We start from the raw sequence: 24,191 nt of genomic DNA on the forward strand, positions 1-24,191 counted from the left end.
TAGTGACATTTTTTATCCATGATGTATAAATTTATGTTCATCCCTTGTATGTGAAATGCTTCGTTATTTATTAAATTTTGAAGATTTAAATATTTTTTGGTACAGATTTTCTTCATTCATGTACCATTCGGGATATATTCCGATATATATTTTTTAAATTGCTCGTTATTTACATTATTCTGTTGATAAACCATGGTACTACGGTACGTCGTCATTCGTCATGGTGATAGAATATTTTCAGGGAAAAATAGCTCAAATATTTTAGTATTCAAATTTACATACCGTTCGCACTCCACCCTATTCAGTTAAAAAGGAAAAATATCGCCCAGTTCCCACTGAGCGATATTTTTTGAGATTGAAGTTAAATGTGTACAAATTCTATCTGATCCCACTCTGTGAATATCTAAATGTAGATAATTGTCAATATTTTGCTTTTTTAAAAATGTGTTAGCAATATAATATTGATTAAATTGAAAATTTATCAAATTCGTGTGAGGACTTAAATTTCCCACTTGAAATTCACCAGTCCCCTCGGTAACCCGCCTATATTTTATCCTCCAGACTGCTTGCAGACGGATTGTGTAAATTCCTCTGCTCACGAAACATCCGTTATACACTCCCCTAAAGATGCATGGTCTGGCGCAACGGATCCTTTAATTGTTTTTGCGGAGTCGTCGAAAAATAATCATTACGTATTCTCCCTCGTGCTTGCTCTAAATATGCTTCCTCTCACCCCTCCTTCTTGCCTTCCTCTGCCTCTCCATTCTTATCCATCCACCCTCGTGCGTTCAATCTCATTTTCTTCTTCGCATTTTTTCTGGCTCTTTGCGTCAAACAAAAACTACGCCTCAACTAAAAATAAAGTCTGCCTCGTCAATCGTTTCGGCTCACGCCTTCGGGGAGTTTTTATGGCCTTTGGCTCGCGTTTAGAGGCGGGAGGGGGGGGGATGGTGCTAGAGGAAACAGAGAGGTTTGGGCTTTGGAAGAAGAATATGTGTGAGGAAATTAGAATGAAAGGGGAACGGTGGTAGAAGAAAGAAAAGGATATAGTGTGAGAGAGAAATGAGCCTAAGATCTCTGTCGGAGGACATAGTGCCTCTTAATTGATTTCCTTTTTCTGCTCTTCTCATCGTTTTTTTATAAACTCATTTCATGCACCATGATCAAGGACAATGGAGGTCAAGGAATGGTCCTTTAAATTGGTAAAAGATTCATTGTTGCGTCAAAATTATCCTTGATGCCGGTTTAGGGTGACGGCCAAGTTGTAGGACAATGCTCGGTATGGAGGTGCCATCAACGCTTCACAGGTCCAGGTGTAAGTTTTTCACGACGCTTACATTTAATCTTTTGATTTCATTGATGATGCTATGCTAATTAATTCGTTGATTTAGTATCCACAAATGGCTCCTAGGAATATTTTCTGGAATTGGTGTTCTTATATTAAACCGGGAAAGAATTTAAAACCACTCAATGTAAACATTGTGACCTTAAAAGTTCGCAGAAGTATTCAGAGTACAAAAAATGCCGCGGTGAGAAAGTACTGTTATGGTTCTTTGCCAATTCCAGTTACCTTATCATTCTTTAAGTATCCAACGTAAATCAACAACATTTTCAAGCGCACTTAAAAATGTTGTCGTAACAATGAAACGCTCCGTGCGCAAATAATAAGATCCGAAAAATCTAAGCGTATTGGAATATAATTTTCAGATATTGAAATAAATACTTACAATTTTTCACGAATTGAAATATAATTTACACGAATTGAATCCACAATACAATGTGTGTACCTTAAAGATGATGTAGTAACATCGAAAACTTGGTCTTAATAAAGTTTATAAGCGTAAAAACATCGCAAGTTTTTATATCAATGTGCGAAAATAAATCTAGTGGAAATACTGCAATTTCTCGTTTAACTAATGCGTCAACAATATGTCCCAGTGAACACTTACACCTCATAATAAGGCTAATTCTAGAATTTACTCAAAGGCAGGTATCCTTTTTCCCTATTGTAGGCACATGGAATGCGATCGTTGATTTCGAGTACGCCAGATTCCAATCGCATCGCAGGCTGAATCAGGGAACTCCCCGGGCTGATTAAGATGCTCTACACGGCGCCAAATTCCTCCAAATCGATGAGAGGGCGGAGAGGACGGGAAGCAGTAGATTAGGAAGGCGGAGTGGATGTGGAGAGCTGGGCGGGACGAATTTAAAGAGCCGGAACCATATTCTGGCGCCGAATTAGCATCCTGGAGGCATTCCAGGGACTCCAGCGATGAATACTTAACACTTTATAATTCCACCATTTTTAACCGAATAGGAATGTGGAATTATTAGGGAATAGTCATTAGCAGGTCTGAAAGCAACGGCTGATGTTTTGCACTAGGGTACTCAAAGAGGTTTGCATGACTCACGTTGAATACCCATGCTAACTGCACAGATCCCCACAGTACCAAGATGCATGCCTACATTTGTGACACTAATCACTTCTTTTAAGCAAATATGGGAATGAATTTAAGCAAAAGAGTTTCTGCTCTCATTCATCTGAAAAACAGTGATATTCCGGGGTTAATCATCGAAGTGCTAAGCAGGAATAAATGACCTTATGCAACTGAAATGGGCTTGAACAACCACGGCCGATCCATAATTACCAACACTAACGTATCTGATAAAATTAACACCATTAGTTCAATATAACCGCATAGTAGACCTGGCAATACAACACGAAATCGAGTGCCCTTATTCGCACGTCACGTGGACCATCTGAATCGATATGGCATACCGTGCATGGATTGATTGCAAAGAATATTTGTCACAATCCTAAACTATACCATTTGTAAATAAACATCATGATAAGCACTCTGTTTACGAAAAAATACCTTTTTAATTGATAGTTAAAAGTCCAACCGGCATGAGAATATTTTTACCTACTTCTACATGGTTCAAACATCTCTAAGTATGGATTCTGCAAAGGACACGATCTATAACACACAATTAATAACACCTGGTGGAACATACTACCACTGGTTGTGGTTAAAATGCGCGCAAATACGACTGCCTCCTCTGTTTTAAGCCTCAAAGATGGGAAATCTCTCCTCCGGCAGCAAGAAAGGACTCTGCGGCTCACCAACAGCTGTTCACATCAGCTAAACTTGGCTAACAGTAAAGCAAGTAATTGATTGAAAAATTCGTACAATCGCACCTCAGACCATAGATTCGACTGCAGAGAAATATTTCCGGCCGGCATGACTCTAATATTTGACATTTACTGGAATTAAGAAGGCGGGTAGCTGCAATAATCCAAATAAAATCAATCCAAAACAAATGCTTCTTGCAAAATTTATTTTTTTCACAATAGATGAAAACCTTTGAGGTTGAAAATCACAATTATAATACACGCAATGTGGAAAATTTATCCCGTATAATTTTCATTTGAAACTTTATCCAGCTAATTAAGCAGACCGTACCGCCATTCTATAGTAACGAAAGTGCCTTGACTTCAACTAAAGTAAGTAACTTAAAAAGCACGTTGCCGAGTCTTAATTTTATTTAAAATTTATCATGAGTATTACTGTATAAGGAGAAGTATTTCAGTTTTCCGTCATAGGAAATAATCATCCATTTTCTTCCATTATAGGTTATGCCACCTTAAGAGCCTGGATAAATGCAACTTCCAGTTTTTTTTAAGAATTTTATTTAGAATCTTTAAATTTTTTGGGAAAATCTGCCAATAGAGTCAAGTTAAAAGATTATACTAGAAGTTTTTATGAAAATGGCACACACAATCTTGCACAAACGTCCGCAATAGAAACTTGAGTTTTTATTAAATGATGTTTATGGCAACACTTCGCATTAAGCTACTGTGAGCCTAAAGTTGCTTTCTTTAAAATTGTAAAATACATAGCCTTGCCCAATCACATCAACTAAAGTCTTTATGGGCAAGCCTTACGTCCATTTTGATCTGGCATTTGGTCTTTTGCAGGTTTCTCTCCACCCTCTCAGCTTAATGATCCAGCCAACGCTTTTCGTAAGTGTCTGTCGCCAACTTCAAACAACTTATCAAACCGGATGGACTCAGCTGGCAGCGATGTGCGGGCTTAACCTCGAAAATTTTCGAGGCAGCGATACTTTGGAGACGCGAATCGCCCCAAAAGGATGCATGGCCCCAGAGGCGAGAAATATCTCAATCACGTGGTTCTATTTTGAGATGGGACAACAAAAGGCTGAATGCGACAGGTCCGGGAAGGAAAGAGTAAGGGGATATTCTCATTGGTACAAGCGGGGTAGTGACACCTTTGGGGAAAAGCGAAGAGTGACAAAAAATAAAGTCGTTGGAGCAGAAGGAGAGTCCCCGCTAAGACGGAAATAAAAGCAACACTACACGACTGAATAGGCTGGTCAGATGAGGGTATTGAGAACGTTGGAAGGAGTGGAGAATTGCCAACAAAATGTGTATAACCTCTTCCCTATCAAAATAAGTTAACTGAGATCTTAGACAAAGGGAGTAAGTCCCTCCGCTGAAATATATACCTCGAGAAAAAAGTGACAAGTAACGTCACTTATTTCTCGAGATATATAGGAAAATGTAAAATAAACAACGTGGTTACTAATTGACTTTGCTCAAGCTCCAAAATTTTACTTTGAGTTAAAAAAAATATTTCCCTCTTTCACAAATTGCAATAAAAACAAAAATGAAGTTGAATAACTATTTACAAAAATCAAAATGTTCATTTTTCAAATTAAGGATGACTTTGGGTGAAAAGTCGCATACATTTGATTTCTTTCGTCACTCATAAATCGTAGATCGTTAAAGTTACAAGAAGGATTGTAATTGAGTTTAATTATAAGTGGCTCGAGCATTGCAATTCGTACGTACGAAATTTATAGCCTACGCCGGAAGGTAAAAAACTATGAAGTCCTTTTTTCATAAATATCACTCACTTCATGTTTTCATAAAGGGTGAACAAGATTGACGTCGCGCATATTTTAAAATTTTGTATCATATGGTAACTAACAGGATAAAAATTTATTTCGGCGCCAATTTAAATTTCTGAAATGTGTACAAAATAGTTCAATTCGTAAATTACTAACACATTTATTTTTAAAAACTCTTTGTATCTAGAAGTAAAAAAGCTTTATTTTCCTATTTCGAGAGCATAAAAAAATCTATGCTAAGAATACAAAGTTTACATAAGAAATTTCAATCGCTTTTAAGAAGTAAACTTATCGCTATCAAAAAGGGAAAATATATTTAATACGGCTGAACCGAAAGTAACTTGGTCCGTCACACAGTGTTTCGATTCGAAGGTTGGTTTGGTTAGATGAGCGTAGAGCTCACCTTGAACTAAGCCACAGGCGTGTGGTTATCGCATATTAAGGGTCGGAGGGCCAATTCCTTTCCCTGGTCTACCTGGCACTTCGAAGATTTATGATATAGAGTGTTCGAATATTTCACACGGGATTTGAACCCTGGATCATCACACAAGCGCTGTGCCCACTAAGCTACCACGCGCAACCAGTTACTAGGTTATTGTTTTTAAACCAAAATGATACATGATAATGTATCTGACAACTTTTCAGTATAAACTTTGGCATGTTAATTCGATAATAATCACCTTCATGATATCCTTCAAGCGCGATTGCTCATGACTTTTTGCATAAATGATGATTTGAGTCATTTATATTTGCAATTTCATGAAAAAAAGTATGTAAGGTCAAGATATAATACAATTATTTATTACTATTTTCATTTCTTTCATGGAGTTCGAAACTTATTCCCAGCTGTTTAAGGCGATAAAGACAATAACACTTGGCGCAAATAAAGGATCTCTCCGGTGTTAGAATTAATGCTAGCATGTCAAATCACTCAGCTTCTGGTTTTAGGAGGAGTGCAAAAAAACATTAGCCAAAATTGAAATAATCCGTTGCAGCGGAGATAAACTTTCTCCAGTCACATGAAGCGAAGTTTAACTAAGCATTAAAAAAGAGACATTCACTCCATTTTGCTTCGAAACCTTCCCGTTAAGTGCGCCGAGTAAATCATTCTAAATCGTAAAGAATTTCACGGAAGCACGCTTGTCATTCACTCTTCAAACCTCGACTTATTCTACCCGGCCTCCCTTCGTGCCATCCACAAAGCCTATTCTTGGCCGTCGGGTTATTTGGGGCGACGAACGTCAACTGAGGTCATTTGTGCCATTAGGGGGTGTAGAAGGTGTTGGTGGGGGTGTTTAGGGAGTGGAATAGGGGTGGAGGAAAATCCAGCGTCATCGAAATACTTTGCGAGAATAGAGTCGGCAAGTGGTCCAAGTTTTTAGGCCTATTCGCCAGTAGGAGGAGTACAGCAATTATCAAAGTCCTAACATCATCCCTCTAGACAATGGAAAGGGAGTTTTGAGTCAACTGGGATCAAAGGTGAGTATTCATTAAACTTTGTGTTAAATTATAACATGATAGGAAGAATTTTTTATCAATAAGATGCGTATTTTACCGATAAAGGTAGGATTCTATTGAGTGTTTAAGAAGTACTCTGGCTTTCCTCCATGGACTTTCATCTTCAATTCACCATAAGGCCTGCTCTCTTCCATTTCATCTTAATTATCGCACTTGATTACTTTAAACGTAGCAAATGCTCTTCCAATTGAAACGTACTGGATATAATCCTGACGGAATCGTGGTGTGCTCACAGCGATTCATTCCAAATAACCGGCTCAATCAAAATTCGACTGAATGTAAAAATTTCACAGTTGTTCTTGAAGTAATTCGCTATCTTCTTATTAAAATATATGATCCTCTGTTTCGCATAGAATCCTCATATTTTACACGCTTGGTTACGGAAAGTAGCAGTGGAGTTGGAGACGTCATGACAATGCCTACGCCCTTTCATCCCATCTAAAAATCCTATTCTCTCCCTTCCTCTCCCTCGCTTACCCAACACCCTACCCTATAACACTGTTTTCAACACCCCCTACCGGCTCAACACTCGCTCCATCCATACTTCCTTTCTTCTCCTTATCTCATCAAGAACTGCATCTCCTAGCCAACCATGTCCGGCACTTTGTCGTTCCTTCTTATTTCCATTCACTTCGCCTTATCTTTTATTAAAACTCTCGGTATGAGTAAAATTCAGCACCGTTTCAAATAACGTATTTATTTTCATTTCAATTTCAGCATTAATTTCCTAATGCACAACTTAAAAATAAAAGTGCTGAGGCGTTAAAATAGATCTTAAAATAGTTTTTTTTCTAAAAGGATATAAGCCATCTACAATTTCCCTCGCATAAAAAAGCTGAAATAGTTCGATTTTAAAAATTTTGATTAGAATATTGCAAAATAGGTCCATCTAGCAGACGAAAAGAAATATCACCGGCGGAACATTTTTTAACGACAAACGTCAGAGTTGGCGTATATTCATTAAACACCAAAATGTATGATTTAATTGGGAATCTTCTTTAAGACGAAATTTGCTTGGTTCACACACACCTCCACAATACCAAGAGAGAGAGAGAGCCAAGGAACGCCGTGAATGTGGAAAAGAAAAGGGTCGCGGGGGTGAAGAGGTTGAGGGGGAGGCGCACAAAAGTAATGGGCCCAGGTGGCGTGGCGCCTCTCGGACGTCTTAAAAGGCGGTTTCTCCCATTCATCTGGGCCGCTCAGCCATCCGCGAGTGGCCGATGAGAAATTGAAACGGAGAGGCTAATTAGCGCCAATCCTAGTCTCGCTCCCGGAGTGTATGATTTATAAGACCATTATATATCCCATTTCCCGAATCCCTCCTCAAAACACCCCGATAGACACTGTGGAAACAGATGCAGCCATTGTCATCCAACAAAGCGCTTTCATGAAAACCAATCAAGATGCTTATTGCTAAATAAAAAAATAGACTCATGTTTCTGCGAAAAATATTTAATAATTATGAGTCGCCTTAGGGTCGATTTTTGCGATGATAACAAACAAAAGTTCTCTAATGAGATTCTTGTCCCGAGCTGAAGGCTTGTCGTACTTGAATACCAAAAAGCTTCAATTACAAGTACAAGCTCTGATAAGCAAGACCCATGAGATAAAACAACGTGATCCATTTTCTTAAAAATATACAAAACTTAGCTTCGGACAGAATACTAAATATATAAACTACATTATAAATCCGAATATCAGCTTTTTTATTTCTCCCAGCGGGAAGTGGTTGCACATGTCATCACTCACAGTCTTAGGAGTTTTTTTTTATTGTGAATGAAAATTTTTATCATCAATTAAGTTTTAACACATATGCTATGAACGCAAAACGCATTCAATCACTTTTTGAGGAATAATCTTGCCACAACTGCAAAAATTCTAAAAATAACAATGGAAAAAATATACACGCCTTGCAGTAAAATTATTGAAGACCTCACAGAATTCCTGAAATGCAAGCAATAGATGCTCTTCCTTTCATCTTTAGCACAAACAATTAGATACTGAAAACATTATATGAAAGAATGTACTCCATCCATAAAAAAATGACCGTAAATAAAAATATTGTCGCATCAGTTATAAATGATACATCTTACCTATTCTTAAGCTCAAGACATTTTTAAAAAGCTGAAAACACGCTCATTCTCTCCCTGGATATTCCACCACCAGCCTCACAAATCCAACACGTTCTAATTTGGAACCATGGTTATATGCATAATTGGCTAATTACGGACAATACTCTCTTTCGCGTTATCTCTGTTGCAATGTAAAGGGTTACGACAGCCCAGACATATGAATAATTGGATATTGACTGCTTCTTGAAACCACTGTTCTCGAACTCCAGGACGATCCTCCAGACCATTTTAGGTAGTGGCAACAAATATATATTACATCTTGGAAGGCGACTGCGATATAGAATTGAGTAGAGTCGAGCACCGAAGGTATAAGCGCAACAAATATTTTTGGATGGAAATGATTTTTTAACAAAAAGTTTTGGAAAAAATGTTACCAAGTAATATTACGATGACGTTGATTAATTCTCAGTTTGACATCTGTTGACGATTAATTACCCTTTCACATTTAAGCAATCTGGATTCATCAAGAGTTATAAAAAAATATTATTTTCCAAAAAAAAAAGAAAAGAAATAGTAGTTTTTCCAAGTCAGTTGAAAGTATGAGTGCTGCTAGTCGATAGACGCGGTAAAAGATACAGTTTTCAGAGACGTGAATCAACTTTGACCATATTGAAAAGCACAAATATTTGTAGATTGACTTATGCTGGTTAACAGAGGAAAGGGTACACTTGAAGGAAATGCGACTTTGTAGTAAAGCAAATTACGGTCCCAATTTCGCTTTCCGGACATTCGATACGTCTGTCACCAAATTGGCATGGTTAAGCATCGAGTTCAGCTATGATCGACACTTAAGCCCCATCCGCCGGATTCTAAAATTGGCAGCTCTAGCCCAGCGTCTTCTATCTATGACAGGGATGTCACTCAACCGTGCTATTGCATCATAGAGGAGGAAGCCCCACACCCAACGTCTATTTCAGTCCAAGAGTCCCTCAAGATGGCCCTGCTGTCGACAAGGTAATAACTCCTCAGTGACAAGTGTGATTGGGAACTACCAGCAAGATTTTTACCCGCGTATTCGCGCCCAAGATCGACAACCTCGTATTTCATTTCATCTGACTCCATTTCACTTCTTCTCTAGCGTCATTACGCCACGATCTAGGGAGTATAATTCTACATCTCTGATTGGATCCACAATCGCAATTAAACTAGTACATTTTCTTCGCTCTGTATATTGAGCATAGTGCTTGATAAAAGAAAATTAAACATAATGAGTACCATGAAATATTTACTAAGGGTAAAAATGTATATCATAAGACGGCTTACAAATATCACCGATGTAGCGTGGCATTAGGTTTTACACGACACATTACTGCAGTACAAAATATTTTAATCGATAATATGGTCTGTAAAGTTATCACACTGAAAATATTTTAAGAGGGCATCATAAATGTTTTGACAATTAAAGAATTCAGAAGCAAGATATATTTTAAAATGAGTATACGTTCCTAAGACCGAAAATCTCGTCTTTCATTCCATTTGAACTGACTCTCCATCAGTTCTTCTATTGCGCCACAACACCGTGATCCATAGCGCACAAGTTTCTCCACCAGTAGAAGCAGTGTGTCCATTGAAATACTATATGTACTCTAATTTCATCGCTCTTTATTTTGAGAAGGATGCTAGTTAAGGGAAATGTGAGCCTTCTGATCACCATTAAGTACGTACATTGTGTAAAAATTTATATCATTAGTTGACTCCCATATTTCACTGAGGCAGCGTGGCAGAAAGGTTTATATACGATTAATTTTGGTATTATAAAAAGTCAAGTCGATAATGAAGTAAATAAGGCCATCACACTCAAACTGTTTAAGAGAGTGATCATAAATATACCGACTGCTTTGAAGATAAAGAGAAGTAAGATACATTTTTAGAGGTTCTTTTCATAACCAGGTGTACACGTGAGGTTGGCAGAAAGAGAAACACGCAGATTACATCCAGTACAAGATATCTTTGTTTAAAAGCAAGGGACCTTCACTTTAAATCATCAAAGAGGAAGGATATAAGAATGAAAGGGCCGTTAAAAGCGAGAATGACAATTTTCGCTTGGATATTGGAGCTCTCTAAGTGTAGGTGAAAAGAGATGTTAAGGAAAACTAAGGCATCAAAGGAGTCTTCCCAAAACTGGAGATCCTTCTGAACTGATAATTGAGGGGCATCCTCCGTAACAATTTGAAAGGGAGAAAGGCTAATAGTGTGATATGGACAGTCGGAGCGAGGAGGAACGGAAATGTTGACAGAAATAATAGGCACTGAGAGTTGAATTTGGGGACTAGGAGTCGCAGAGAAAATACGAGATTGGCGGAGGGAATTTCTGACAAAACATTGCTCTAAGTGGCCAGTGAAAGGATGATGGCTGAAATAAGAGAATAAAATATGGTGGTTGGAGATGGTGCTTAGTGACGAGGGTTTAAAGATGGCCATGGCAAAAAAAATGTTTTAGCATAAGAAGAAGTGCAACAGAGATATCGAGAAACAAAGGAGGCATTATGTACGACAAAATCGAAGATGTAAATGCTATAACATGATGTGATTGTATAAATTACAGTTAAAAATGGCTACACTCAGACACCATGGGTTATTAGAATGATTAATCTCCAACCAATGACGAGCAGCAATTGGATTGTAGAAATCAAAAACGTTATTGGAGAAAAAAAAACGAATTGTTTTCATTTTTAGAAGCCATTAAAATAAATTCTACATTAATTAATGTGAAAAAATATTAATTCCCCATAAAAAATGTAATTGAATATAATTACTAGGATTAGGCACTTCTTTTTAGAACAAGATAATGTAAACCAGATAGGTAAAGATATGCAACATTTAAGAGTCATCATTTGAGAAATAAACTCTAAATATCGATTTCCTGTTATAAATGGAATTTATTGACTCGTGCCAAACATATAAACCATTATAGGTTTACATAAAGAGATGATTATAAATGTATATATTTAGGTAGAGATTTAAACGATGAAATACCTGCAGTCGATATAATCCGGTTTCTACCTTGAAAAAAATGAGCTTACCTCGACTGAGTCAACAAGGAAAAAATCAAGTCACATTTTAATGAACTCAATCTCTCTATAAACGTAAAAAAATCTCTGACTCTATACGGCATATTAATACTAAAAAAATTAAAAAGTTTAAATCAGTTATTTCGAATACACCAGGCATCATGATTTTACCATTCCCATCCAAACACAGCCTCCAGGAAAAAGATACCCATGAACACGGCGTCGTCTTTAATAGCATATGCAAGGAAGCCTTAGAACGCGTAGACAGAAAAAAATATCCGGTATTAAAAACTACACGGTTACCATCAGGAAAAGGGAAACCGAACCCATGGCTAAATCAAAACACAAAACATGAGCCATGCCACAATTTTCATAACTAGTAGTGTGTTAGCCATAAAAAGTCCATAATCTTTTCGAGAGTCAGGTCGGAACCATCTTGCCATGCACCCACGACTCCACAAATAAAAAAGGACTCGACTAGGCAGTCAAATGGCGCGTCGAAAAACACTGGAGAGCTTCAGGGCGAAAATAGAACGGGGAAAAAAGGGACTGGAGTAAATGCACGGGGAATTCTTCTTTTCCCTTGTGAGCCGCCCGCCTCTCGCGCCATCGCAATGATCGAGTCACAAGGCTCAGTGGCGGAGTCAGGGGGGCTGGGGGGGGGGGGGTCCAGAGCATCCGGACCCCCCCACCCCTCGAAATTTAAAAACCAAATTATTTTTCCCCGTAAAATAAAACATAGTATCGAAAAATCATCAATTTACAAAATATTTCTTTAACAACAGAAGTTTTTCGATTATGAAAAGTGTTAAAATTAGTTTAAAACCCATTACTTAGTACCCCGTTTTTCAAAAATTTCCACCCTGGTTTCGGACCCCCCCGGACGAAATTCCTGGCTACGCCCCTGACTACTGTCTGTAAAAAAAAGCAAGATACTCGAGTTTGAAGAGCTCTAGCGTCTAAATGAAACATACGATTTCAATGCAATAAAAAACATACGAAAGAGAATTTAGTTCTACGTTATATCATGTACTTTAAAAATTCTTCGGCTCAATAGTATTTCCTGCACTTAATTTTTTCTCAAAAAAGTACCCGTTTTATGCGCGTAAAATCAAGGTTCCCAACTTTGAGCGCTTGGCATTCCCGTAGTTTTCGTTCCTATAACTTGTAATTTTGATATAAAAAAGCAACAACTATTACTAGCAGTTTGCCGAAAACAAATTGTTTATACCACAAAAATTAACGGAGTTGTTGTAAACAACGCAAACCTCTGCTAACTTCGAAACCAGTGAGTCAATTGAAAATTGATTGGTACTGTTGTCTTCCGTAGAATGTTAGTAATGCCACCACATATGAAATGTATATTAAATATCAATAATAACGTCAATATCACTTATTATTTATGTAGATGTTTCTATGCGCGTACCGGCAGCTCCGTCGTGGGAGGGGGAGGCTAAAAGAGGCGCGTGGTTGCCACCGACTCAGCAGAGGGCGCGCTTCCTTTAAATGACCGACTCGCACAATGAAAGTATCGTTGTTGTACCCTTCAGGTAAACTTAAGGTCAGGTTGAGCTGAGCTTCCATCAAAATGCTTTTCTACGACGTAAATTCTAAGCCATAATAGCGTAAATTTTATCGGATGGTAAAAACTTTTTGTACCTAAATCCCATGTGTAACAGAATGGATCTTAACTTTGGGAGAGAGAAACGTGGGCAATCGGGAACATTCTCTAGCAGGTGATCCATCATTCTGTGTAACGTAGGAAACATATTCCTCAAATAGAAACCGTGCACTGTCCTCCTTATTACTCCAATCGTGAAGTCGTCGATGAAGATCTTCGGCCTTCCCAAAAGACGAACCCTCTTCTGTGCCGTAGGAGGGTCACCACTTGTGTTCTCCTTTTCACAATCCTTCTGTTTAGCCGCGACTCTTTTCACTGATATCAAGCTGATGCCAAGACAATCAGACAGTTTGATACACAGGATATCTTTTGTCCATACTTTTTTCTGCTTCGCAGCGAAAAAAGCAAATTGCACTCAATACCATTTGGACTTCCGTCTCCGAAAAACCCGTTCTTGGACGAATGATTCACCGAGGGAATCTGCACTAACAATATTCGAATCATCCCTAAAGGTAAACGTTTTAAAGCAACCAGCGAATGATTCATTAACTGCTAGGGTACTGTGAGTCACGATGCGCTATGTGGCAACTGCACACGACTTCGAGAGACTTTCTTTTTTCTGTTGCTTTGTTTAGGCCATTCCCGTCAGCCAGGGAGAAGGCGACAACAAGAGCTAAAAACAAAAATAAATATAAAAATATATTGAATATACTGCTGACATTTAACGTGTATGATCTACGTATATACATAACTAACATTCTACGGAAGACAACAGTACCAATCAATTTTCAATTGACTCACTGGTTTCGAAGTTAGCAGAGTTTTGCATTGTTTACAACAACTCCGTTAATTTTTGTGGTATAAACAATTTGTTTTCGGCAAACTGCTAGTAATAGATGTGGCTTTTTTATATCAAAATTACAAGTTATAGGAACGAAAACTACGGGAATGCCAAGCGCTCAAAGTTGGGAACCTTGATTTTACGCGCATAAAACGGGTACTTTTTTGAGAAAAAATTAAGTGTAGGAAATACTATTGAGCCGAAGAATTTTTAAAGTACATGATATAACGTAGAACTAAATTCTCTTTCGTATGTTTTTTATTGCATTGAAATCGTTTGTTTCATTTAGACGCTAGAGCTCCTCAAACTCGAGTATCTTGCTTTTTTTTACAGACAGTAGATATCTGCTCTAGTAATGGGGCGCTAGTTAATTACGTGACATGCTTTTGGTGGGTATTTTCAGGGAAAATACGTTAATCTATGCTTCACTGCGGTGGATTTATTAAAAATCAATTTCTTTAATTATCTATTTAAGTAGAAAATCGAGTTTTAATAGTCGAAGATCGAAGAAATTGAGATCGATCGTGATATTCGGCTTTTGATCCAAACTCGAGTTTTCAAATTCGATCTTAAACATTTCCTTTGATTTCAGCAGTGTCACTATCGGCCTACGATAACGTACACCGTACCATATGAAAGACTTTTCCCTGAGGCCGATTGAGATAGGAAAGCCACGCCCTCGATCAACATGAAAGCATATCAATCTGGTAATCATACTTAAAAACATTTGTGCAGCCGAATGGTGACCCCAAAACTTCGATGAGCGTGCATTGGTAAATTTTTACTGTCAAAACGTAAAGCATGTATTCCATGCAGATTTTTTTCTATTGCTCAAATGCGTATTTTGGCTGATTTTAGAATCACTGATAAATATGAATTTGAGCAAACAATTAATTTCAAATCAACCGTCGATTTTTCGATTATCAATCTTCATGTTCAAATTTCGATTTTTTTGTTGAAAAGTCGAGCTTTTCATTTCGATTAAATATCGATTGCTCGAAAAATCGATTTCTACCGTCATTTTCAATCGCTAATCTGCTCCTTCCGTTAGGTGTGTAAGATATTCGTCGGCTCCGACGGCGCGGCGGTTCGGTCGTCTCGCACCCACGCACTCCTGCCCGAGAACACATTCGCTTTCCTCCCACGCACAAGCTAGTTCACAGCCACAATTTAAATCTCGTTCCCAGGCAACGCGAGCAGGAGTATGCAAAGGGATTCATGGGTTCAACCACCACCCGCACCCCCATGAAAATCATGAAGTGAAAATGACGAAAAATGAAAACCTTCAAGTGGATCTAGAGAAAAATACTTGTAGAATTGAGTAGCAGCAGGTAGAAATGTGGGTTTATGAATGAAAAAGAATCAATGAAGGTAAAAAATGATAAAGCAGTGAATTTAAGAAGTTAGTATGCACGCAGTCACACGCAAGAATGCGAATTTATATACACCAAGTATGAAGTTTACCATGAAAAAATAGCTGGTTTAGCCGAGACGGATTTTTACTAATCGCTTTCGTGATCCCAGATAAGCCAAATATGTTCTCATTCCTTGGGTAATATGCAAAAATTGGTTAATCTCAAGAAGATTAAGCGTATGCGGTTTTGTAAAGCATCACGAGCGAGGAATGTGAGACTTAAGATAAAGGTGGGTGGTGAAAAACTATTTAAGCTGTACGTTACAGAGGAAAACGGATACAGTAGTAAGGGCATTAGGAAGAGAATTGAATGAGCAAAGGAGGCGTTCATAGACAGGAAGGAGCTCCTGAGAGGCTCGCAATGTAAGAATTTAAAGAAAAGGTCAGTGAAGAGTCTGATCTGGAGTGTAGCACTTTACGGTGCAGAAACGTGGACACTTAGGAAGGAGGACTAGAGAAGACTGGAGGCATTCGAGATGTGGGTGTGGCGAAGAATGGAGAAGGTGAAGTGGACGGAGAGGAGGAGGAACGAAGTACAATGAAAACCTTCAAGTGGATCTAGAGAAACTCAATGAAAACGAAAAATTTGTACCACTTTCAACAACATGAAGGCCATCTTAGGTCTTCTTGCTAATCTTAGTTTGAGTTGAAAAATTGTCGCTATCTTTCTACAGATAGGTTTACATCCGCCAATTAAGCCTGAATTCTTCCTCCACTCAATCCACTAGCCTTTCTTCTAGCACTCGTTTCATCAGATCTATTTCCTTTACGTGATACTTGAGTGCACCTCGTAATTACAGTGGTCCTAAAAATTATAGCCCCCATAAATTTCCTTTTTCCGCCAAATTTAATAACAAGAGAAGAAAAATCTACTTTTGCCAAATTTATGCTCCACACGATTTCTGTAAGCATCACAAAGTTAAATGGAAGGGTTGTCTCCGAGCTGAGTAGGACTCAATCGCCTCCAGCGATGACATCTTAAACGGAGCGATTGAGCGATATTGTGTCATTGGCGAATGCGTCGAACACAGTGCAAGGTGAAAAAATAAGATTAATATTCAAAGAAGATGAAAGATACTTCTACCATTTCAGATTGAACGATAATAAAGAATAGTATATGCTCTGAAAAACATTTTTTGACTTTATTTGAAATAATACTCCAGCGAATTACAGCCAAATAAATACATCAACGTCAAAAATAAATCACTTCTCTCTCCCTCAGACTTGGCCTTCGTAAAATTCATCAATACTTAATCGATTTAAAAGATGAAAATTTCAAGCATCAAGAACTATTGCTTGCGGTATTTTATTCTTATTTATGTATCATGAATTTCAATTTTCAATCGATTAAAAATGTTATTAGATTAATTTATAATGGCGGGATACTAAAGGGTCCAAAAACTTGAGAATATTTAAAACCTGAGGTCCCTTAACCTTTTTTGAGGGGGAAACAAGATCAGAGTCCTAGTGTAGGCTCTCGCGCTGTGGTGAAGATTCGGTGGAGAGATTTTCTCGATATGCACTGCATCTATCTTCGTACACTAGAGTTCGCGGATAATGCGGTGGGCGATTATTAGCCGAAAAGATGATCCACGAATTTCAAACAAAAACTCACATAAGCGAATAGTAAAAATCTTGTCTGGATTTTTCTTTGATTCTTGAAGGAATTCAGGCCACATTATAGGCTGGTGAGAGGTGAATAAAAATTAAACAAAATAACTTTTTCATATGTTCTATTTTTATTAAATCACACCAAATGAAACTTTTAATTTCAGTATTTACGTTTTGAAGTACAAAATTAAAATAGCCATTTATTTTTAATAACTAACCAAACAGCATCATACGATCATGCTTGATGATACTCGCATGTAAGTTCGTACTTACTTTCCATTATAGATGTACCGAATTTTCCCTGAGGTCCAGCCGAATTTTTTTTCCATATCCAGACTTTATATCAACAGCAAAGCACTCGTATGTAGGGACTTTCTCGAAATAATGCTTACGCTATGTTTATAACTGGCACCATGAAATAAAATTTATTTATTCCAGGAGTATAACATATTCCAGTCGAAATTCAAAAATATAACAAATGGAAAAACTCACCGTGGATGCAATTCGGCATGAAAATATCATTGGGCTCACCGAATTCTGATCCGGCTACATATACGAAAAATCTTTGCAGTTTTTGCGTCTAAGAATTAGAAAAATCATTTATCGACACAATAAACGAAACTTATCCTTTGCTTGCGATTATTGCAGCTATCTAGTCATCGCAAGCACTTATTATCGCAGACAAGCGGGTAACATCAATAACAAGATTGCATAATGAAACACATTGGCGTAACTAGGAATATGTTTTGGGGGGGATGAGAGGGCTTTGGGGAAGGATGAGAGGGGTTAGTGGGGGCTACTCTCCCTCCACGGAATCGGGTAGTTCAGGAAATATTTTTGAAAAATTACATGCCTGAACATGCATTTTACATCATTTTGGCACATAAAATTCAATTTAAATCAGATGCAGTTATCAAACATCAAATCCAGACAAGATTTATAAATATTTTTTGATTTCTCTGAGGATTTGGGGGGGGGGGATACATCCCCTCATCCCCCCCCCATAGTTACGCCACTGATGAAACCCAATACTGAGGACTTTGAGAAAAACTTAGACTTTTGACTCACACTTATGTGTTTCCAAGCCCTCCGCATGGACCCAGTCACTTAGGCGTGAGATCCACTGCGTCAGATGGACCTGTCCTCGCAAATATGATGCACACTCGATTTGCACGCATTCGATCAATCCATTGTACGACGAGAAAGCGAAATTTTGCGAGGTCAGAGGGCGAATCGCTACGAGGGCGTTTCTCATTCATACCATTCGGTGCAATGCGCTTTTCCGTCCGCCCTAGATTCTTTCGCGGGCGTCGAGTTAAAAACAGCGAGATGGGAAAAGCCCATATCCGAGAGAAAGCGGTGCTCGCTGGGTTGGGGGCATTCTGCCTGAGGAAAATCATTTTTCTTCCATCCCCTCTTCGCGGACTACTATCCCAATTAGTAAAGAGCGCTCCCCCGTGCGTCGTCAACGCTAAGTTTGGAGGAGAAGATCATTTGATGGATTGCCTTGCGGTATAGCAGGGCTTGAATCAGTTTGGGTTACATTCTAGAAGCTCAAGAATTTTTCACAGAATTCATATTAAATATAAGGCTAAAGAATGATCTGGCGCTTACCCTTCAAATAGACATAATAGGGTGTAAGATTAGATTCGCCAGGCGTAAGTGCAGAAGGGTTTCCCTGGTTTTCCACCGGGGAATTTGCTCCACGTATTCCGAAGTCTCTAAGTTTGACTCGCTCTTCTAAAAGTCACGAGACATGGAGCAAATTACCCGGTAGAAAAGCCGGAAATCTTTATGCAGACTTAATGAAGTTTTCTGGGGTTTTCAACCGGGTGGGAATGTCCATTTTCTTCAACGTTTATAGGCCCGATACGTTTCTCGTCATCAGGGAATGATGCTGGTGTACATGACTGCCTCGTATTTATTATTGGAGGAATGAGAAGAACACTGTTGTAAGTCAATCTTTGTTTATTTTGATATATCCATGGCAACACACTCCATAATAGTGTACCTACTTAGAAATACAACAGTGAAAGCCATAGTTAAATTTGGAACCACCAGATAGCATCACATACTGGGAGCCCTGAACACAGTTCCAAATTCTTATTTAGCAATTGAAAAACTTACGCCAATGTTTTGATTTTTTTAACTTACGCCAATGTTTTTCTAAGTCCTCCAATTTAATCGCAATAAATGCCTATTATCAATGGTTGGCGCCGATTTTCGTCCTCCAATGACTTAATAGTTTTCAGTACTGGCCTCCAAATGTTGCTCAGCGCGTCCATAGTGTCTCTTAGCAACAACTGCACTGATCAATTGGTAATGAAAGTATCAAAAAAAAGGAATCATCTAAAACATTCACTTCATTAATATCTGTAAATTATTCAAAATACCATTCCTGGTTTGATCTAAAAAACACAACTGATGTCTATGGTACAACATCCTCGTGGGAACTTTATTTGTAAGAGAATAAATTTACTTCATTAAATTTACGAAATAAAAGTGCGACACGGATAATCCTTTGGTGACATATTTGCCTTTTCACTAAGTTTCTCTATCACTATATTCACATTGTTCCTCCGTTTGCGAAAACAGTTCCCGTTCCAGTTCCCGTTATTCGCTACACATTCCTAAAATCATTTATAGTTAAATTAAAGCAAAAAAATTGAAAATTTGATTATAGAAAAGAGTCATAGTTAGCAAAGGCGCACCTAATATCTTTTATCAAAATTAACTTAAAATTGACGAAAGATACTTAAAGATTTGACGACGTCCTATGACGTCTCTTAACCGCAACACGTTTGAAGATCAATGTAGCGTAAAGAGATCTCTGGTAGCGTCTAAATTACTTTCCTATCAAACTAAATCAATACTTCCCATCTGAGTGTCATTGCCAAACTCTAACTGGCTAAATAAATCGGAAATTCTGCGTTGAAAAAAGAAAGCAGACCGGGTTTTAACCAATTGCAGTCTCTCAATGATTTAACCCCAGGATGTTTTCGTAAGTCACATTTGAAGTAGTACGTCAAATTTTGACATACATAAATTTTGACGCACAAAAATTTACACATACTTTTATTATCTCATTCGACAGAAGTTTACAAGATTTCTAGTTAACATAACAGGATTTTTAGCTGCCAAACAATGATAAAACACCGCAAAATTACAGCAAAATAATAAGCGGCTCGTTAATTATCACCGAAAATTTATGATTAGCGAGAATACTATGCAAAATAAAGTGAAAGGTGAATAAATGACAAACTAATAGTACCTATCCGAAGACGAAAGGAACACGACTTGAATCTATATTTCCATTCATTTGGGTGATATAGTAATATTCACATTGTTACAGAATGAAAACCCATATCCTTATACTGTACATCCCCTTATCTATGATAGATGGTCAATAAATAATACTAAAAATTAAATACATGCGTATAAAGGTGAAACGGCTCTTAAAACGACGGATTTCTTTCGTGAAATATTATTTCCATCCATTTGGGACGAATCACGCGCAGGTCCTTTGGCAAGAAGGCGAGCTCTCTATCCGTTTAACGACAGTTTGTCACCGCGAGTACTGAATAATTCAGACAATGGGAACAGCGGCTTGCGGGATGAAAGGCTTCACGTTTGAACTTCGACCTTTAGGAATGACTGAGGACAATTTATGTAAGATAGCAGAGCAAAATAATCTCTGGGGGTAATTAAACGTTCATATTTGGACAATGCAACGACCTTAAACAAATCCATGATATCGTGTTAAAAAGAAACCAAAGTAGCGATTACACTAACTCGCGTCGACAGACGCATGTATGCATGAGTGCATGAAATTGTGATTTTCATTTGTTTATTATAACAGGTATGATGTGCTCCATGGAGGATTGGCAAATAATTAAGACCAACATTTAGGTGTTAAATTTCAAAGCTGGTAATCCACTTGAAGTTCCAATCCCAGCATCAAAGATGATAGTGGTATCAATTGTACTGTAAGCGCTTTTGAAATGAATATAGAAATACGGATTGAATCACGCGCTTGACTGCTTTGGAATTAATTAACTACATTTTATCTTGATTGCAGAAAATACATAGGTACCATATTTTATCTCGATTCAAAACAGGATTAAACAATCACTCATCGTGAAAATAGCCAGATCAATCTCCATTATCCATTGCATTCCGCATAAATATTTTTATTAAAGTGAGCAAAGCCTCAGTGTTACAAATGACCAATCAAAAGGTTAAAATAAAGAGCATCACTTATATTTTCCAAGTTAAAAACTCTTGTCCGCTTTAAAATTTTTTGAATACCCTGTTTATGCACTATAAGTTGAAATTTGCTAATTTTATGAAGCTATTATGCCTATAATAGTAATTTCAACAAAAATTCTTTAATGCATCATCGAAGAATAAAAGGTCGCAGCAACTCCAGACGCGCATACGACGAAAACCAGCCGTATATTTTCAGCCACCAAGGATATTACATAAAAGTTGCTAATTAACTGAAGTAAATAATGATTACTATCGCAAAGAATAACGTCGAAAATTTTTTACTTTCCACAATTATAACAGCACCAAAATCGTTCACGTATTCAAACATAGCGATATTATTTTATGATACTATAAACTACCATTTTTCACAGTACGATACTTACGTGTCGTGGAGCCAGGAGGAGGAGAGTTATGGATAAATTACGATGAGATTCCAGAAAACAGAGAGCAAAAGTATATTGAGTAACCCGAAGAAGGGTAAGCACGGATAAGAGAAGGTTACGAAAAAATTCGATTTATCTCGCCTGAGGCCGATATCCACACCGCGACGGGAGTGGATATGAGAATAGGCACCTTAAAAAGGACTAAATTCGCTAACAAATGCACTAAACGTGTTGTCTTTGCCTCCAGGGTTCAGAGAGGGGACCGAGATATTCCTTCTGGAAGTTTCGTGGGGGGGGGGGGGACGAGAGGGCAGGGGTGAGGGTATGCAGCAGATGGGTAAGGGGGGGGGGAGGGTGGTAGGGGGGGCGAAAGATGCGAATTGATCTGGGAGGATCCACTGCTCAGCAAGGGAAGGCGGGGAGGAAGTACAGGAGGAGAGGGACACGACGACGAGCGACATACCTAAGGGCAGCACTTAAACGGTAGCACTCTAATAAACAGCGCCGATGCTGTTTGAAGAAGCGGTCAATCCTTCCGTAACTGTGATTGAGAACTAACGCGAACGACTGCGCGGAGTATTTCAAGTATCCCGCAAAATTCTTATTTTTCCTCACTTCATTTTATTGTTATTGTTTGTCATTTGATTTCTCTTACTTCGTAAAAATTTTCCTCTGCTTCAGTCTTCCTGGAAACTAAAGTTGAATAGGGTACACTCTCTACACGCTGTTTACATTAAATTGAAAACTTAAGATTAAAATGATAAATAAGCAGCGATGAAAAAATTGCTAAGAAACGTAGTTGTTACGTAACATTTACACCGTCAAATGCAATCAATAACAATTAAGTGCCTTTCGATCAGCACGAGTGGAATTCAAATTATTACACTTTTAATTGCTAAAATGTAACAATTACTCGCACGAGATTTGGAGCAATTTACAAATAAGAATTACTTTAAAATATATCGATTTCGAGTAAAAATTAGCAAATATGTGATCACTTTTACTTATTTTCATCACAACACTGATTATCAGTGTTGTGATGAAAATACTGTTTCGCCTGGACATATTATAATATGTCCAGGCGAAACAGTAGCCCAGCGGGCATGATGCATCCTACCAATATCGGTCGTACTTAAGTCTCAATTTCCCGCATTGTTAGAACTTGCTTCAACTTCAACAGTATTATCTTGACACTTCACGGAGGTGTTATAATTTGCCAATAATCACCTTTTTCTCAAACATAAAAGCTTTAACTGCCGTTATGTCCCTCAGAACTGAGGTAATGTTTGAAAATCCTGCATCAGCATCACATTGCATCTCCTTTCTCCAAGGTGCAGTACATCAGACTCAACCATCTGCTGCTCCCACAATAATTGTGGAACAGGTGATTGATAGGGATGATCATTTTTAAGGGTCGGTTCCGTAAACCCTTAAAACTTCAAGATGATACGATAAGCTTTTAAAAGTAATTACATCAGGAAACCGAAACAAAATAAGATCGGGCGAGCGGGATTTCTCTTAAAGAGGATCAGCCAGAATAAATGCAATCAATACAAATATTAATTTCATTCTTTCGTAAACCATTTAAATATAAAGTTTTCCCAACTAACGTCAATCCATTGATTTTAAAATCCATAAATGTTAAAAAAAAAATCGAAGTTATATCAGACATGTATTTTGGCGTATTGATATAGGTGACACGACGTAAGAACATAGTAAGAAGGCTACAAAGATCGCAGATCTCTCACTCGATATAATTTTCAGTCAACAACATGCCTCGCGCTAAAAACATTTAAAACTTTTCGCAGAAACTAAAAAGAAATAAGAGGAAGTGCGAGCAATAAAATTTTTCTGCACACCTACAACTAATAAGAAAATAATTGAACTTATTAAAATATTTATTGATGATTCTTTTTTTTCGCGTGGCACCATTTTAAAATGCATATCATATTAATATCCAAGAGGAAAATGGTTTTTTAAGTCAATGGTTAATCTAATCATAATATACATGCTGGCACTATAGGCGATTCAGTGTAACGTAATACAAGAGTTTGCATTTTTTTCTTGGCACAAAAACACTCCGATCACATCCACAGATTTCTTCATATTTGATTCGCAAAATATCACGAAACCACCCCCATCAAAATAAATTCCACACCAGTTTAAGCCCCCCACATACAATTCGTAGCAAACAAATAATGCACCATGCGGCCTAGTGTGGCGTTTAAGTTGCTGCTGAGATTCTGTGGTATAATTTTCCCAACTGACGTCAATAAATTGATGCTTAAATGCGAAGTTATATCAGCCAGGGGTTGTGGACAACTGGTATAAGCGACATAGTGAAATGACTACATAAGAACGCAGATCCGTCACTTGATATATTTTTCACTCAACAACATGCCTTTAAAAATTTTTTTTAAGAAGTGAATATATTCATAAACATTGCAGAAAAATCCTAA

The 24,191-nt window shown here is 37.8% G+C and overlaps 1 protein-coding gene across 3 annotated transcripts in view; it reads right to left on the reverse strand.

The window, feature by feature from the left end:
• The window catches only part of LOC124166624, a 425,295-nt gene that overhangs the window by 104,341 nt on the left and 296,763 nt on the right, over positions 1-24,191 (reverse strand). The gene's annotated exons all lie outside the window — the stretch shown is intronic.

The sequence above is a fragment of the Ischnura elegans genome, chromosome 10 (genome assembly GCF_921293095.1).
Source record: "Ischnura elegans chromosome 10, ioIscEleg1.1, whole genome shotgun sequence".
Lineage (NCBI taxonomy): Eukaryota > Metazoa > Arthropoda > Insecta > Odonata > Coenagrionidae > Ischnura > Ischnura elegans.